This window comes from Polyergus mexicanus, unplaced genomic scaffold (genome assembly GCF_030449975.1).
Source record: "Polyergus mexicanus isolate NDT 795.1 unplaced genomic scaffold, iyPolMexi1.0 SCAF_10, whole genome shotgun sequence".
In the NCBI taxonomy this organism is placed as follows: domain Eukaryota; kingdom Metazoa; phylum Arthropoda; class Insecta; order Hymenoptera; family Formicidae; genus Polyergus; species Polyergus mexicanus.
In genome coordinates, this window is record NW_027223330.1 from 7,466,671 (window position 1) to 7,487,016 (window position 20,346).

Genomic DNA, 20,346 nt, shown 5'->3' on the forward strand with positions numbered 1-20,346 from the left:
ATTTTTTGATTTATTTAAGATATTATTCTTGCTATTGTGCGTGATAAAATTTTTATCTTAACCGTAAAGCCGTAAGCAAATCGACCAATTAGCATTCTTATTATGTTGTAAAAATGCTTGAATGTGATTGATCAACTTATGGCTCTTGCAGACCAGTGCGATGACGCGACGCGCGATATCCAATGAGAGCTTTATCTTTTCGGAAAAGCAGAGCTCTCATTTACTACCAGTTCTAAGTACCTTGCAACGAAAATTAGAAAATCTCAATAAATCTGACCTTATAGATTGCCATTCATTAGTTGAAGCTATTCAGTAAGGTTTAAATAAAAGGTAACTTATTAATTTGATTAATACATATGTTATTTAATTTTAAATAAGGATTTAATTGAAAAATATTATTTTATTGTAAACTATTGATTCAAAAGTATTAATTTCAATAAAACAAACAATGTCGCTTAATTTACTATATTTGATTTTAGATTTCTTACAATATTTGAAAGAAAAGAATTAATAATAGCAGCATGTTTACATCCAAAATTTAAGTTAAACTGGTTAACCGGAGAAAAAAGAAAACGTGCTGAAAATTATTTGGAGGATTTATTGGGAATCCGATCAACTAAAAATTCTTCAAATGCTGGAAAATCTGACGATCACGATGATTTTTTCATTTTTGAGCAAAAAACGGTGCAAAATGAATCTGAACAAGAAGAATTGCAACGGTTTTTAAAATCAAATAATTGTAATATAGAAATGTTAAACGACTATCCAAAACTTAAAAAACTTTTTATTAAATATAATACAACTCTACCAAGCAGTGCATCTGTAGAAAGAATGTTTAGCATCGGTGGCTCTGTATTAACACAAGAGGGCATTTAAATGATGATACTATGGAGCAACAAATTTCATTAAAATTTAATAAAGAATTTCGATAAAATTTAATCATTTATTTTGTAATAAACCTTGAATGAAATCTTGCTTACAATTTTTTATAAGTTTTTCTTATGCAAAATAATTTATTAGTTTGTATTGTAAAAAAGTAACGGAAATTGTAACGACTCGTTACTTTTTAGTAACTGTAACGGTAACGAGTTACTTTTTAAAATTAGTAACGAGTAACGGTAACGAGTTACTTTTTAGAAAAAATAACGGTAACGGTAACGAGTTACTTTTATAAAGTAACTTTCCCAACCCTGGTAATAATAGGCACGATACTTGACATTGTCGAAAATCTACGTGAACTCTTGGAAAAAAATCTCTTCAATCTGTTTATATAAAAATGTGTGACGTCACATTCGTACTCTGCCTAGAATCCCATTTTCACTTTTATTACCTTTTTATATCCGATATACAAAGATGCTTTTTGTGTCAAACGAGAACACAAAGAGAGACATTTTTTTCCGGACCTAGTTGTATTTTTTAAAGCGTCGCTTCCCACGACTTGCAATATTGAAGAGATAATGCACCTGCTTCTTTTTTAGGATTTTTAATATTTTATTTATACATAATACACATACGTGATCTTGTTTTTTTTTTTTTTAAATTTGATACTCTCAATAGACTTTATGTTAATCTATCAAGTGTTTATATTAATTTTTTATCAACATTATTGTTGCAGATCTTATGAATGAACATCGGAATCGCGGGTCATTGCGGCAAAATGGTGAGTTTAGTAACATAAATTATTATAATATAAATATATAAATTATTATATATTTAAATTATATATTGATATATATTTTTAAAAAGCATTAGGCATGTTAGCTAAAAAAAGAAAAGAAGTATACGCGTAATGTTAAAACCTGTATTAATCGAAGATATAAAATTATAAAACCTGTGATATATATATATATATATTTTAATTGCTTTATTATTCGTTTATATCTTAAGCAAGTCGTTAAATCGTACATCTCGCTAACGACAAAGGGCGGACAATCGTGTAGTGGGCGTTTATCGCGTTCGACATCTCGAAAGGTATCATCGGCGGATCATCTCTCGTCTCACACACACACACACACACACACACACATTCTCGCGTTCGCGAAACTCTTTAACGTGATGCATTAGCGGGTCAAATCGATAGCAGTGTCTGGACATCGTCAAAGCCGGGGATTTCGAAGCGACGTCGAACCTTGATCAAAATCTAATTTTCGATCGTATTAGGCAACGATGACGACGCGTCGATCGGTGCAGAAATCGCATTTGCCGCTGCAATCTGGCCGCCGGGGATGAGGAAGGGGAGGATGAGGGGGGGGGGGAAGACGAGACGCGCACGGATGCGGGATGCTGCAGAATCCGCGTCACGCGGATATCGCGGAACATCCGCTCGAACATCGCGTTCGATAGCAAGAACGGCGATTCCTGCATCTCGATTCGCGCCCCGAGAGGCGAGAGTCTCTCTCGCCGATAATTCACGGCGTGGAGTTGACGGCGTGCACGATGCGAGCGCGCGATACTTCATCGTCGATAATCCGCATCATCATCATCATCATCATCATCATCGTCGTCGTCATCAATCGGGCAATACGCACGTCCGGGACGACGAATATGACGATGTCGCGTATAATGCGGGGGTGGTCAGCCAATCAACGATGTTGCTCTCGACATTCAGCCGCTTTTTCCAAAGCAAAGATCGCAGGCGATGAATCGATCGCGTAGGCACTTAATTGGATAATTGGCCGAAACGATACGTCCTCGATAAATTTATCCGCGAGCGGGAAAGAACGGGGGGGGGGGATCGATCTTATGGGCAAAAGTTATTTATTAAAGCCGACGAAACGTATCGCGACGAGCGTAAGCTTTTATTCTTTTCGTGTAATATCTTCTTTTTAATTCGTATTGGAGCAATTATTTTTAGAATCCAGGTTTTATTGATCTTGCGCGAATTTTTAATAAATTAAATCTTTCATCGGGTATTCTTTCGGTATCAAGAATTAATTGAAAGAATAACATGACTGTTAATTACTTTGTAAAAATATCTTTTAAGAAACGATACGAATCAATATGCGACAAAATTGGATTTTTTTTTTTTTTTACCGTTATCACGATTGCTGGTGTTGCTGGAGGCGATAACTGTCAACCGCTTATCAAAAACTGCAATGATCAAAGAAATGTCAACAACATCGCAAACATCGGATATAAAGAAAAATATTGCGGTTGTAAATATCGGGCCGCAGAATACAACACGTATCGAATCAAAGCTTTCGCGAGAAAATATATACAAAGTATAATTGATATACAAACGTAACGAGTTTTGATGCACTAGTATGCGCGAATAACGAACGATGCACCAACATCAATTTCGTTATTTCGTTCTCGCAATTTTTTATTAGACGGAATAGAATATATTGACGAACGTATTATTAAGAGACGTCATCTTAAAAAAAAATAAAATAAAATAAAATAATATTTATTTATTTATAACTATTTATTTTATATGACGTTGAGGCATTTCGTCTTAAAGCTTATCGATCCTCGAGAGATTAGCTATCGGAGTATAAAAAAGGCACTTTCACGGGGTCTAATGAGAATAATGGAGTCTCGTATAGCTCAACAATGTCTCTCTTCTGGATGGATACGCCCGAAGCATCGCCTCGCAAAAGTATCGAGGAGACCTTCGTTCTTACTTTGGCTAGAGGAGCGAGAGCGCAATGGAGGGTGAAGATCCAGTTACTTATGTCGTTACTGAAGTTGAAAGAAAAAAAAAAAAAAAAAAAAAATCTATGTCTCTTATGGTGTTCAACGTCGAGCATCTGCTTAATTTCTCACCGTTTCTCTCTCCGGTGAACTTTCTTTAGCAAAGATTCACCCTCGCACCCAAAACTCCTTAAACTTCGCCATACTGCCCGCTTCTCACTTTAGTTTTATGTTTCTCATCTTATCACACAGATGCACAATCTCGGGTCTACGCGTAAACGTGCCGCGTCTAATTTAAATTAAAATACACGAAACACAATTCTAGAATATCGATGATAGAGTATCGCTTTGAGTCTAAAAGTTTATACGTTCGACACATGTGTGTTGAAAATATCTTACTAATTTTAATATTAATTATAATTTCGCTATTAATCTCTGTCGATGAATATAATGCTTTATATTACATTTTTTATTCTGATAACCTTCGTTCAAATCATATACCACTTTCAGTCACTTGTCACTTAAATATTGTGTCGTAATCGAGAAACACGATAGTATCGCCAAGTCACGCATAGTACCACCCGTATATATATATATCAAAAGGCAACATTTCGGTAGACAATTATTTTTTGCCTGATTAAAATGTATATGAAAGAGAAACACTTCCTTCTACAACAATTTTTTTTTAGACGAACGTTTTTTTTTTCTTACCTTTTTTCATAAAGATATTTTTTAAATAGTGTAAAGATTATGCATTGCGATTCGCATTTCAAACGAGTATCCATCATCGCTGGCCAGTCAACAGACGGTCGGAAGAAAGCGGAAGGCGAAGTGTGACCGGGCTGAAAAGGCTAATACCCGTATTCATAGTCCGTCCTTGAGGAATAAGGATTCCTTGTTCCTCGTTCCACGTTTTATAAACTTTCCTTGACCGAACAAGGAATCTTATTGACTCCCTTATCTCAAGGAAGGTCACGAGCTTCCTTGAGGAGTGATGCGACCTTTTTAGCAGACGATACGCAGAATATAACCAAATATAACCTCCAAAAGTTAGTTTCGTTACACATTTGTGGTTTTGTGTGTTATTTGTTGTCGCGCTCTCAAACTGAAAGTATATAAAGGAAAAAGGGATAAGGGACAATGAATTTTTAAATGATTCTGACGATGGATTTGAAGACGAAAATCCAGAGAATCGGATTCTGTGGCGGATTCCGAAAAGATACATTCGCGATTGGGAAAATCCCGTGGAATTTTTTGAAGATACGAAAAAGTTTTCATATGTATTATATGAAATTAGTTGCAGGCAGCATAAAACGGTGCTGCCTCCAGTCGGTCACTAAAAATCCCTAAAATATTCCTTCCTTCTGAAAGGGAGACTCGAGGTCCATCTATGAAACAAGGTGGCCTTGCAGATTCAAGGAATCCTTCATGGAGGCTTCCTCCGTCCTTAAAATAAGGAAGGACTATGAATACGGGTATAAGGGAGAGGTGAAATGTGGAGAAAAGAAATGATTGCTTCTGGCAGCGGCGCGCTTGCGAAATGAACGCGGCGTGACTGTCGCTTTGAAACGGGGATGAATTGTAATTGGACGGAAATGGAATTCGGATAGTTTAGGACCAAATACGCAGGAAGAGACAGAAGGAGAAAGAGAGAGAGAGAAAACAGAGTGGACGGAGAAAGGGTGAGCTGAGGTAGGTGAAAGACAGAGAGAGAGAGAGAGAGAGGTGGGAGGAGGGAAAGGAAGGAAGGGAGGAGAAACAAGGTGAGGAGAGACAAGGAAAGAGATATAGTCGCCGTCAGTGGCCTGTAACTCTATGCCTCTGTGAGCTTCGATCAATAGAGGCGGTGAACAACATTGCACCGAACGCCGGCCGAACGTTGAAACAGTTTGTGCTACCTACGCAAGCGATTTTCTCCGAAAATTATCTCTTGGATGAATGGCGACCGATTTGGCCGAGCGGTCTTTTTAAGCCGAGTCGCGTTTGAAATTAAGCCGCGCCGTGTCGAAAGAAATTTTCCATCATCGTTGATTCTCGTATCGCGCGCGCGCGCGCGCGCGATCATCATGTTTGTCGGAGGGAAACTTCGTCTCGATTTTATATCAGCAGTATCGGAATTTGCGTTTCTAAGGAAATTTATATTTTTGGTTAGGTTAGCATGTCTTGCGAAAGACAATTAATCCATACAGAAGAGAAACGTTGTTGAGTTATACGAGATTCCATTACTCTCATTAGATCCCGCGAAAGTGCCTTTTTTTTTTTCAAAAAGTGATTTTATTTATTTCATAATTTCTTTGATCCCCCCCCCCTTTTTTTTTTTTTTTTAAGAAGATAATAATTTGTAAGAAAATGTAATTGTTTCTTCATTCGAAGAAGAAAACTTGTTTGCCAAACTACGTTTTATTCAGTGTCAAAGTTTTGTCGATGTGCTAAATATTCATGAATTGTTCCCTTGTTAAAAGCGACGAGGGAATAGCGCTAATAAAATATTACCTCACTCTCGTCGATTTTCGCAACAATTGCGATTGAAGAGCGTTCGTCGAGCGAGAGTATCTATGGAAAATAATCTTTCATCTACTGCTGCGACCGATCGCGCGGGCGAGATGAAACTTCTCCACGAATGCGATTTGATTCAGTTGCCTCGAATTCGATTGACGGACGAGCCAAGTCGCGCGTTTATACGGAATCTATGAGTCGCGGGTGCCAACGCGGGCGAGTCCGACGTGTTTTGATCGCACCGTAGGTGGAAATAGCTGATCGGGGTTATAAAAATGCCGGCTGCATCTCGGTGAGGAGAACTTTTAAAGTTACTCAACAACTTCGATAAAGATGTGTCGTAGGCGGTTGAGATATCCAATTATAACATGTATTAGATGCGAGATCGAGAGATTTATTATTACTTTATAAAAAACTTTCAAAAACTTACCGAATTATGCTTAGAAAACAAGCTCTGCGAAACTGCATGTGTTATTAATCGAATGCAAATTTTATGAAACTAAGCGAAAAATTTGGGAGGAAGAGGGGAGGGAAAAATTTATCTTTCCACTCTCAGCTGTAAGCTCAATAGGTTTAGCGATTATTGATGTAATATGAGATATATATATATATATATATTGGGTGATTGCATAAGTTCGTGCCCGATTTAAATATAAACTTCAATAGATTATATTTGAGAGATAACACTTTTATTAATCAATTATATAGTCTCCATTCTTTTCTACAATGGTTTTCCAACCATCTATAAGCTTGTCGATTCCATTTTTGAAGAAAGAACTTGGTTTTTCTTGAAAAAAGTTTGTAAGGTGGTTTTCGAAAGCTTCCTCGGAATTGAGATTCTTGCCATTTAAATTATTCTGCAAAGACCGGAACAGATAAAAATCTGAAGGCGCAATATCTGGAGAATACGGCGGGTGCTGCAGAATTTCCCATTGCAACTCCTGCAGTTTTCCTGCAGCTTATTCCTTTCAGTCGGGAGATGCGGCACCCGCGTATCAAGCTTGGAAATGTATCCAAGCTTTTTTAAATGACGAAAAGCAGTTGAATTATCGATGTTCAGCCTCTCAACAATATCCTCAGTTGTAATCCTTGGGTTTCTTTCCACTAAGGCATGCACGATGTCATCATCAATGCCAGAAGGCCGTCCAGAGCGGGATTGATCCTCCATGTTGAAATCACCATTTCGAAATCTGCCAAACCACTTTTGGACTGTTCGGAGAGCAGGAGCGCGGTCCAAATAAACGCTTTGAATATTTTTTTGTACAATCCCAACACTCACGCCTTTCCGAAATTCATATAGCGTTACATGCCACAAATGCACCTTTCGTCCTCCATTTTTAATGATTTCTCTTATGCACAAATGGACTTATTTGAACAATGTCTGACGCCAAATTGACATAAGACAACGTCATCTATTCGGTGTAAGCAACAATTACCACACGAAAACAATAGAACTCCGCCATGCAGTAACTTAATGCCATCTATGAAAATCGGGCACGAACTTATGCAATCATCCAATATATATATATATATATGATATTTAAAAAAGAGAGTTTTATCTCTTACATATTATTTATTTAATTGTCTTAAATGGAGGGATGTAATTTTGTATATCATCTCTTTTCGCGCGATGCGCAAGGTCGCCCTATCTTCAGTAATAAGGTAGATCGAACCTAATTCTAACTTTATAATCCGTCCTTAACTCGTGTTTAATCCAGTTTCAAACCTGACTCATTAAGTGAAAATCGCCGTAGAAACTTCCTCAACGTTTGCAGCGACCTCTGTAATCGAATACGTCGAACTTAATGCATTGCTTCTTAACGCGACTGGCGCGTTCAACCTAACCTTCAAAAATTTATCGTTAAACTTTCCAAGTCTTCGAAATTACCGCATTTCCTTTCTTGTTCAGTTTCGTTGGCAAATTCTTCCTCGATGAAAACTTCGTCGACTCGATACATTAAGTCGGTACACGATGCGAACACGATTAAACGTAAATCTTCCAACTTTGTATTGCAATAAACTAATTATCTCCGCGACGTCTATTATTTATTAAGAGAGATAAAAATTAATGAAATCGTTAAAACAGCGGTCCTATAAAATATTGTATGAGCCTCTCAGAAGGCGAACTGATCGACTATATTCTTTGTCAATTTCTCAATTTTAGTACACGTAATATATCAGTGTTTTGGTACTAAAATCAAATCAAGAAATTAAAAAAAAAAATTGAATTCGATCACTCTGGCTTTTGCGAGAGTTCATGTATCAATACGCAGCTCTATTAATGTATTTTCTATTTGATTATAAAAAATAATAATTTCCACCGAGAGAGAGAGAGAGAGAGAGAGAGAGAGAGAGAGAGAGAGAGAGAGAGACAGAGTATAAATATCTAAAAGCTTTACGAAACGTGAATTTATTCGTGACGAGATAAAGTTATCGTACATCCGCTGATATCGTGGAAATAATTTCTCGCAGATGGCATTCGGTTGATGCCAACAGGGGGAAACATCTTGCGACGCGCGGATACAGGAAAAGTATAGGGGGAGAGATAAAGCCTTTCCTCTTTTCGTTTCCCTTTTAAACTCGATGCACACTCGGCGGAAAACCCGCACGGTCGCCATCGCGCAAATCATACGTTTCCGCGGAACATTTTCCGCATGGCGTTATCGATCAGAAGAAAGAGGAAAGGGAGAGAAGCACGAAGTTAATCACGCGCGCACCATGGATGGCGGAATCCGTTTCATCGGGAAACGTCGACGTCGATGTCGTGAGAGAAATGAAAAATGCTATGGAAGCGGCGATCCCTCTCTTGGCGGAAGGAAAAAAAAAAGAGAGGCGGAGGGGGAGGGGAGACAGGAGAAGAGAGGAAAAGGACGCGACGGAGACGATAATTTCGACGGAGAGGAGTTGAGGCGCGCGGTGTATGTGTGTGTGCGTGTGCGAGAGAGCGAGCCGAGGATTAATTTAAATATTGACATGACCCTGCGGAGAGTCGACCACGCTCGACGGAGCGTCGCTAAACGCTCGTTCAATTTGCTCGTCGCCCTTCTTCCGCTTCTTCGAGGCATCGGTATAAATCAACATACAATATTATACATACACGTACCGTGAAAAACGTTCTTAACCGGAATAGCCGCTCGTTCACGTTCGTTCCCTCGTTCGTTCGTCGAACGGCTGGACGCCGATCCTCGAAGAGGGGCGATCAACGATTATATTAGTAATAACGGGTGTACGGTCGAATTGTCCGTATCCTTTTCGCCGGAATCCCGCGAGGACGATAGCGCCTACACCGTGATTCGTCGCGTACCTACGCGGACGTAATTTACGAACGTATAATTTACAAGCGTTTTAGCGCGCGAACATTTATAAAGTTCGATATCACGGCGAGATCGTAAATATTCAAAAAATCAATTCGTTCCCGTGAAACGAGAGAGGAGAAACGAACAATATTATTGCGCGTATTGCGATATATGTGATTTTAATTTCTTTAGGTTCGCCATCTCGTACAGCGCTGTTTCGATGCTGCTGTATTTACTATATTTAGTAAAGTGTAGATCGGTCGAAAAATTTCATGAAAAAATTACAGATATTTTTTTTTTCTTGTATTAAAACGACTGATGCGGAATATTCTGATTTTAATAGATACTCTAATTGGACAAAGTTAACTAAAATTAATGCCCCATGCACATTATCGACTTACGAAGGTGGCACGATCAGACATCATCTTACGTCACACGCCACGAACGCGAACAACTTGATTAGCATGCGAAAGCCGGGCATATCAATTACTATCAGACGCGCACAATGGCCTTCTATCTTCGATCAATGTAAATCCCGATTTAAACTAACGATCGCACGCGGAGCACGGACAGGCGCCGCCCTTATAACCGATCGTGCGCGTTTGGCGCTTTAGAAAAATGATTTTCAGCCGGTACTCGCGATCAAGCATTAATAGTAATGCCTTCGATCGTAGGCGTAACGCGTCGCCGGATTGTATTAAAATAGGTAGTGATTAACGACGTTGTCCGCGGCGAGGGAGGAAAGAGGAAGGTGGAGGCGCATGCGAGCGAATAGAAGGTGAAAAGTGTGGAAGCGTGGATATGGTAACGAGAAGATATGAGAGATCGGGCCAGGCGAGAAAAAAGATGCGAGGGAAGAGAGAAATGAGAATTACGCGAGCTTTCCGGAGGAAACTTTTATATTGAACACGTAGTCAACTATGCGCTACATAATACGTGTCGCGTAATATGCGCCAAGTATTCGCGAGGACAGATTTACACGATGTAGCGAGATATAAGAAAAACAAAATGCATATAAAAATATGTCGGAGAGGAAGATTTATCTTTTAATTTTATAATTAGCTATAAAATATATGCAATTTTTCCTACGAGTTCTCATCGCGAGTGAATCACGCGATATTTTCTATGACAAATGCAGGGTTGGGAAGTAACGCGTTACTTGTAACGCCGTTACCGTTACAGTTACTTTTTTTCGGTAACTGTAACGGTAATGGCGTTACAAATTTTATTTGTAACGGAAAAAGTAACTTCGTTACATTTTTCGGTAACGAGTAACGAATTTAACAGTTACTTTTATCGTTACTTTTTTCTAATTTTTTGATTTATTTAAGATATTATTCTTGCTATTGTGCGTGATAAAATTTTTATCTTAACCGTAAAGCCGTAAGCAAATCGATCAATTAGCATTCTTATTATGTTGTAATCTCATTTACTACCAGTTCTAAGTACCTTGCAACGAAAATTAGAAAATCTCAATAAATCTGACCTTATAGATTGCCATTCATTAATTGAAGCTATTCAGCAAGGTTTAAATAAAAGGTAACTTATTAATTTGATTAATACATATGTTATTTAATTTTAAATAAGGATTTAATTGAAAAATATTATTTTATTTTAAACTATTGATTCAAAAGTATTAATTTCAATAAAACAAACAATGTCGCTTAATTTACTATATTTGATTTTAAATCTCTTACAATATTTGAAACAAAAGAATTAATAATAGCAGCATGTTTACATCCAAAATTTAAGTTAAACTGGTTAACCGGAGAAAAAAGAAAACGTGCTGAAAATTACTTGGAGGATTTATTGGGAATCCGATCAACTGAAAATTCTTCAAAAGCTGGAAAATCTGACGATCACGATGATTTTTTCATTTTTGAGCAAAAAACGGTGCAAAATTAATCTGAACGAGAAGAATTGCAACGGTTTTTAAAATCAAATAATTGTAATATAGAAATGTTAAACGACTATCCAAAACTTAAAAAACTTTTTATTAAATATAATACAGCTCTACCAAGCAGTGCATCTGTAGAAAGAATGTTTAGCATCGGTGGCTCTGTATTAACACCACAAAGAGGGCATTTAAATGATGATACTATGGAGCAACAAATTTTATTAAAAATTAATAAAGAATTTCGATAAAATTTAATCATTTATTTTGTAATAAACCTTGAATGAAATCTTGCTTACAATTTTTTAAAAGTTTTTCTTATGCAAAATAATTTATTAGTTTGTATTGTAAAAAAGTAACGGAAATTGTAACGACTCGTTACTTTTTAGTAACTGTAACGGTAACGAGTTACTTTTTTAAATTAGTAACGAGTAACGGTAACGAGTTACTTTTTAGAAAAAATAACGGTAACGGTAACGAGTTACTTTTATAAAGTAACTTTCCCAACCCTGGACAAATGTAAATGATGAAGAATCTTGATTTTCAAAAAGGAATATAACTTTAATACGAAAGGAAATAGAAATTTATACGCATCTCCATATAAATATCTTTCAACGTTGAAATTTTTTACGATTTTTCTTCATATTTCTCTCTTCTGAAACTATAATTATCGAATGTTCTGTAATTTTCAAGCAACCGAGTACAATGGGTGGTTGGTACCTTCGCGAGAATTTGCGCGATCGCACGTTCGTAATTTCGTACGACATTCGTCGTCATCTCGGTGAAGCAGCGACGCGACGCTTCGCGAACATTTTTTTCGCATGACAAGTATCTACTTGAAAATATTTTTCCGCGACAAACGGGAGGGGGGGAGGGTGGGGATCACACCTTTGACAAATAAATTAATACAACCGCTAGAGAATGCAAATACTTTAAATGTCGTCTCAACGACGATACCTAATTTCGCGTTTTCATAAAAACTCACCGAATGCATATTCATTTACAAGATGAAAAATTTCTCTCCGTTTTATCGTTTCTCAGAATATTTATGTTATATAACGATACTATCAAAATTATCTCGGGGTTATTAGCGAAGAATGAGGATCGGAAGAAGAATTCGAATGAGGGATGGAATGACGTAAAGCGTGACGCGCGTCGGAGAATGGAAAGATGACGAGGAATGGGAGCGAAAGGGGAGAGAGAAAGAGTGCTGGGAAGGAACGCGAACGGTTGACAACTCTAGGGTGTCGTAACGTATGAACGTGCGGGACCGACCACGAGTTCATTGCGAATTCATTGAGGATTTTCCAAGTGATTTCCCTGGTTATGTCCGAGGGTTATACTTCAGACGACGAACGCGTGCGCTGTCACGAAGGAACAAAAGTCAAACACCTCCGATTTAATATTCCTTTCTATCTCTCTCTCTCCCTCCCTCCCTCCCTCTCTCCCCAGTTTCTCATCACCCTCTTGGCTCTCATTCCCTAAACTCGCAATTCGCCATACACGGATTAAATGGAGTTTGCAAGCGCGATTTAAGAGCGCGAATCGAGATGGAAACTAATTAAAGCGAGTTAAATAATGTTCTATCAAGTGGTACGAGAGGCGGAATACTACGGCGGAAACACGGTTATCAATTAAAGTAAAATTTCTTACCTTCGGAAAACTCGTTCGCGATCAACGATTCCAAGATGGAAAACTGTGTTCCATGCGCATCGAACGAAGAAGATCATCTTACGATCCGAGTTCATTATCGCAATCATAGTTACAATCGACGAACTTTGCGTCTGAAACGTATGTTAGTGAAATTGGATTTGAATGAAAACTATAATTTCCCATACTTGACTCTATTAATTAATGTGTATTTTTGGGAATGAAAATTTATATATAGATATGAAAGATACTCCGTCGCAAAATTATTCATTTCTCGCTGCTATAAAAGCGATTTGACTTGAAAAAAAAAAAAAAATTAACATTTTAATTACATTTAATTTTTTTTTTTTTTTTTTTTTTTTTTTAATTGATAAATGATTTACTCATATTGTCGGATACATAAATAATGGTTTGAATTACAAGGCTATAAACGAAAATTTTCATCTTTTCAGAAATATACAAGGTAAACATATTAATGTCGAAATATTTATGTGCGCACCAAGAGATGGTTTTAATGAGAGCGTCGTTTCGAAATTATTTCTATTGTATTTACGTTTCAGATAAACACGGCGGCCGTATGCAAATTGCAATTAACATTAAATTATTTTATTACAAGGTCGTTTAAATTTATCAATTTGTTGGCGCGGGTAAAACAAAAAAATATCCTCTGTTCAATTTCTATGCGCAATGCGTATCTCGAATATGTATTTCGATCTCTCGTTGACTGTTTGCTCGAATTTGGCCATTAAAGGTCTTCGAATTCTTTGACGACGATGGATTAAACGATGATGATTGGGACGCGTTATTACGATTGCTACATTCGTAGATTCGGGGAATTGCGCGTATAACGATCGACGCGAATCTATATGGTAATACGATGACCGGTTCTGGGCGGGTGGTTACATGAGGCTTCGCCTGTAGTCGCGGCACTCCAATCAGTGCCTTCCATAATCCGAAGATCTTTGCTAACGAGACCATCGAGAATCGTAATCCGAAGGGGGTTGCTGCAAACGGGCAACCCGAGATATTTCCGCCCCCCCTCCCCGTACATACCTCCTCCTCTTTTCCTTTCTCTCTCTCTCTCTCTCTCTCTCTCCTGGGCCCTTTATGTATTTATACAATTGCGGCCAGTGGATGGTATCGGATTCGGTAACTAATCTAAACCGCATTAACCCCTCTCCTATCCTTTCTCTTATTTATCCGTACTTCGTAATTTTCCCGTTTGCTTTTCCGTTATATTAATATCTTAAAACATTAATCGCAAAATTATGCCGCACTGATTTTTACTTCAGAAATAAAAAAATTTTTTTTTTATTATTATTATTTTTTTTTTTATTCGCCGATATTTTTCTGTACATCCAGATTCGTCTTTACGTCAGTCATATAATCTTAATGTTTATTAACAGTAATCGATCGATTTCTTCTTCTTCTTCTTCTTCTTCTTCTTCTTCTTCTTCTTCTTCTTCTTCTTCTTCTTCTTCTTCAATCCTACGATCTTGAAATATCAATCCTCTTTTGTAACTTTTTCGGTAGTCTTGACGTTTTAATATTAAATTAATCTTTACAAATGAGAACTAATAGTTACACATTCGTTTAATCTATCAAAGGATACGTTTGTGCAATCATATATATAATCCATTTTACCTAATGATGCCATTACATAAACAAGCGATGGGCAAAGCTCGCAGGATTACCTGCTCCATCAGATATACAGGTATATAGGCGCTCTACCATTTGCTAAATGACGTAATATTAATTGTTGCGTTTCATTAGTATCGTCGCTCATTAGCGCATATATTTATTAAATCTTGTCAAGAAACTTGATATTAGGAGGAAGAAAAGATATTATTCGAGAATTTATTAAATTCGCGCTCCTCTTTCCCGCCTTCTTCTCCCAAGATTAAACAATTTTGTAAAATTATTCATAAGTTTAATAAAATTCAAAAATTGCCCGAGTCTCTCTTAATGGAAAATTTTGGGACATTTTGGCGAGAGACGCGGTGCGTCCTTCCCTCAACCACGATAAGATTCCCCGCGAGACTAATAAAGGAAACACAATAGGAAGGCGGCGCGTAAAACAAACGTGGCTTGCGATATATCGTGCTTCGTATGCACGAGCCGAAGCATGGAGAAAAAGGAGCCATTAACTCGCGCAATTATCCTTGGACGGACGAGGTTAGAGTTACGGGCGGCTAATAGCGGCGTTTCCTGGCACTCCCTCGCGAGAAGCGAACAGTGAGACGTGAGACGTGAAAGGAAGGAGGATAGGCGGGGGAGAAGAGAGACGAACGACAAGGACTCCTATTATCGATACTAATGCTATCGTCAGTGCAGTGTCAATGCGATCGTCCGTGAAATTAGCCGCGAAATAAGTGTCTCAGAATACTGTCGCTCATATATGGTATATTATTCTTTAGGCTTTACGCATTTGTCATCCTTGCGTCGCAAGGACGGAATTATCCATAGTGATTTCTCTAATAAATCGATTGCGTAACGTTATCAAAACGTTTTTAAAACTTTGTTCGTTAAAATATTTAATAAAATTGTAAATCATCGTTCTTGGATGTAAATAGGAAAAATTTCAATTAATAAAAAAGATAATTATTATTTTTTTATCAAATTAAACGCACTCTTTGACAATTAATTATAAACATCCTCGCGAAATGTCTGATCTGCAATTCTTACATGCGAGCATATACGTGTCGATGGTCTGATTTGAAAATAAATAGTTTCAGAAAGGAATGAAAACTAAAATAGATTTAATTTAATAAGAGAAAACTGTAATTAAAATGTCTCTATAAAAAATTATGCTCCTCTATTTTCCGTCAAATTTTAATTTATCTAATTTTTACATTGTTACACGGTACTTTAATCCACCGCCATCCCTCTTTTAACGCGCAACTTTAATGTATTCGCTATAGAAATTCGTTGCTTTAACGAGGCAACAAAATCAGCTGACTGTCAGTTTGCGCGGACGACGCGACGCCGACGGGTCGTTGATATTTATGCGCTTCGTCGCAAAAGTTAGCCAGGCTAAATTATAGCGCGGGGACGTCTCGATTCGACTCGAGCGAAATGAAATGTAGATACATTCGCGCGTCACGAATGCTACATTATGCATATTGCCCGCGATCTATAGCCGAGCGCACTCGGCTCGTTGGCACTTGGTAACTTGTGCGCACTTACGTGACTCACGACGGAGAGTGCCTCTCATTAATATGTCGAGAGGAGAGCAGGTGTATATTTCACAAAACGCGTTCTATTCGGACCTTCGTATTTTAGCGCCGTTATCTTCACACGAGAACCGGCGGAATACAATCTTTCATTGTCATATTTTTATTTCATTTATTTATTTATTACATGCATTTTTTTTTTTTTTTTTTTTTGCATAAGCCAGAGCGACATTTTATTGTCATTCGAGAACTTTGCGTTACCGTAATCCATTAAATCGTTTCTTTCAATGTTTGAAACGCTAGACTGGGAATACTAGAAAAGTTCATAGAGTGCATAAACAAATATGCATAAACTATTTGAATTTCTCACTATTTACGTTTTTTGCATTTCGACAGCTTAGAACAGGATTGGGAAAGTTACTTTATAAAAGTAACTCGTTACCGTTACCGTTATTTTTTCTAAAAAGTAACTCGTTACCGTTACTCGTTACCAATTTTAAAAAGTAACTCGTTACCGTTACCGTTATTTTTTCTAAAAAGTAACTCGTTACCGTTACTCGTTACCAATTTTAAAAAGTAACTCGTTACCGTTACAGTTACTAAAAAGTAACGAGTCGTTACAATTTCCGTTACTTTTTTACAATACAAACTAATAAATTATTTTGCATAAGAAAAACTTTTAAAAAATTGTAAGCAAGATTTCATTCAAGGTTTATTACAAAATAAATGATTAAATTTTATCGAAATTCTTTATTAATATTTAATAAAATTTGTTGCTCCATAGTATCATCATTTAAATGCCCTCTTTGTGGTGTTAATACAGAGCCACCGATGCTAAACATTCTTTCTACAGATGCACCGCTTGGTAGAGGCTGTATTATATTTAATAAAAAATTTTTTTAAGTTTTGGATAGTCGTTTAACATTTCTATATTACAATTATTTGATTTTAAAAACCGTTGCAATTCTTCTCGTTCAGATTCATTTTGCACCGTTTTTTGCTCAAAAATGAAAAAATCATCGTGATCGTCAGATTTTCCAGCTTTTGAAGAATTTTCAGTTGATCGGATTCCCAATAAATCCTCCAAGTAATTTTCAGCACGTTTTCTTTTTTCTCCGGTTAACCAGTTTAACTTAAATTTTGGATGTAAACATGCTGCTATTATTAATTCTTTTGTTTCAATTATTGTAAGAAATCTAAAATCAAATATAGTAAATTAAGCGACATTGTTTGTTTTATTGAAATTAATACTTTTGAATCAATAGTTTAAAATAAAATAATATTTTTCAATTAAATCCTTATTTAAAATTAAATAACATATGTATTAATCAAATTAATAAGTTACCTTTTATTTAAACCTTGCTGAGTAGCTTCAACTAATGAATGGCAATCTATAAGGTCAGATTTATTGAGATTTTCTAATTTTCGTTGCAAGGTACTTAGAACTGGTAGTAAATGAGAGCTCTGCTTTTCCGAAAAGATAAAGCTCTCATTGGATATCGCGTGTCGCGTCATCGCACTGGTCTGCAAGAGCCATAAGTTGATCAATCACATTCAAGCATTTTTACAACATAATAAGAATGCTAATTGGTCGATTTGCTTACGGCTTTACGGTTAAGATAAAAATTTTATTACGCACAATAGCAAGAATAATATCTTAAATAAATCAAAAAATTTGAAAAAAGTAACGATAAAAGTAACTGTTAAATTCGCTACTCGTTACCGAAAAATGTAACGAAGTTACTTTTTCCGTTACAAATAAAATTTGTAACGCCATTACCGTTACAGTTACCGAAAAAAAGTAACTGTAACGGTAATGGCGTTACAAATTTTATTTGTAACGGAAAAAGTAACTTCGTTACATTTTTCGGTAACGAGTAGCGAATTTAACAGTTACTTTTATCGTTACTTTTTTCAAATTTTTTGATTTATTTAAGATATTATTCTTGCTATTGTGCGTAATAAAATTTTTATCTTAACCGTAAAGCCGTAAGCAAATCGACCAATTAGCATTCTTATTATGTTGTAATCTCATTTACTACCAGTTCTAAGTACCTTGCAACGAAAATTAGAAAATCTCAATAAATCTGACCTTATAGATTGCCATTCATTAATTGAAGCTATTCAGTAAGGTTTAAATGAAAGGTAACTTATTAATTTGATTAATACATATGTTATTTAATTTTAAATAAGGATTTAATTGAAAAATATTATTTTATTTTAAACTATTGATTCAAAAGTATTAATTTCAATAAAACAAACAATGTCGCTTAATTTACTATATTTGATTTTAGATTTCTTACAATATTTGAAACAAAAGAATTAATAATAGCAGCATGTTTACATCCAAAATTTAAGTTAAACTGGTTAACCGGAGAAAAAAGAAAACGTGCTGAAAATTACTTGGAGGATTTATTGGGAATCCGATCAACTGAAAATTCTTCAAAAGCTGGAAAATCTGACGATCACGATGATTTTTTTATTTTTGAGCAAAAAACGGTGCAAAATGAATCTGAACAAGAAGAATTGCAACGGTTTTTAAAATCAAATAATTGTAATATAGAAATGTTAAACGACTATCCAAAACTTAAAAAACTTTTTAATAAATATAATACAGCTCTACCAAGCAGTGCATCTGTAGAAAAAATGTTTAGCATCGGTGGCTCTGTATTAACACCACAAAGAGGGCATTTAAATGATGATACTATGGAGCAACAAATTTTATTAAAAATTAATAAAGAATTCCGATAAAATTTAATCATTTATTTTGTAATAAACCTTGAATGAAATCTTGCTTACAATTTTTTAAAAGTTTTTCTTATGCAAAATAATTTATTAGTTTGTATTGTAAAAAAGTAACGGAAATTGTAACGACTCGTTACTTTTTAGTAACTGTAACGGTAACGAGTTACTTTTTAAAATTGGTAACGAGTAACGGTAATGAGTTACTTTTTAGAAAAAATAACGGTAACGGTAACGAGTTACTTTTATAAAGTAACTTTCCCAACCCTGGAAATTTCCATATAAAATCCAATCGTCAGACAGGGAAGAAAGGGATTGTGGTGTAACGCGCGCATTCTTCCTCGACATTGCGCGAATTTCGATATAATTCGCTCGATATAATAATAACCCATTTTCTACGAAACTTTACGCGCGGCGTGAATTATGCGGTGGAAGTAGCGTGACATTTGCTCTTTTGACGATGCCGATTTGACGTAAAACAAACTCACGTCATATCGGCTCGTGCGTTATGAGCGAGTACCCCGACCCCCGGCCTCTCGCGCCTCCATATACGCGTTGCTGATAAATTCAATACGTGTCAACCGCACGTTTCCCGTGAAAATCAGGCGCATGATGATAGATCTCATGGGACATTTAATCAGACTGTGCAAGTAAATACAAACGTAAGATTATTCTTTATTGAAGAGAGAGAGAATGAGATCTACAGTTGTACGATTATCATTTACAAAATTTTTTTATGTATTGGATTTGTATATTTTATTTTACCATACATTTTTAGTTCTATTTATATCTCAGCTAAGAGGAAAAGTGTTTGAAAGTGTCATATACAATTGTTCTGTTAGAGGGAGAGCTCAATCGTTTCTGAGATATAAATATTTTTGTACGTCAGCATTATGATTGACAAGTGCTCTACTTCATTAAAGTAATACACTAATATTTTCAGCGCGATACTTTGTAACTGTGTAATCACCAAATAGATCCGCAATCGCCGGTTGATGACAACCGACTGATTGCCGATGAAATCTTGTGTTATGAAATATGTATGTATGGAAATTGAATGAGGACATTCAAAAGCGGTATTTATAAACACCTGAGGTAAACATCGCGTGCGACACGTAGAAGCCAATAAATCAATCATGCTAAGGTACAAAAATGTTTATATCTCAAAAATGATTGAGCTTTCGATCTATGTTTACTGGGGTTTTTTTTTTTTTTTTTTTTTTTTTTTTTTTTTTTTTTTGCTCAGTACGGTATGTCTTATCTACCATATAAATATTGAAAAAGGTTTTCTTTGAACATTCTGTATATATTTCTTAACTTTAAATAAATTTTATTATCACACATCGAAACACGTACATTTATAAAAGATAATGACAAAAATTATTTACTTGCGATGAAAATACGACGAGGAGAAACCGCTCTGGAATAGCTTCATTAGTACTCTGCGTTGATACCACTGCTT

General features: G+C 36.2%; 1 long non-coding RNA gene across 1 annotated transcript in view; it reads left to right on the plus strand.

Moving 5' to 3' along the window:
* LOC138936986 (uncharacterized) overlaps positions 1–20,346 on the plus strand; it is a 129,154-nt gene that overhangs the window by 37,135 nt on the left and 71,673 nt on the right. The window contains exon 2 of the long non-coding RNA XR_011447450.1: positions 1,616–1,660. This is a non-coding gene — a long non-coding RNA (uncharacterized lncRNA). The remainder of the gene's footprint in view (positions 1–1,615; positions 1,661–20,346) is intronic.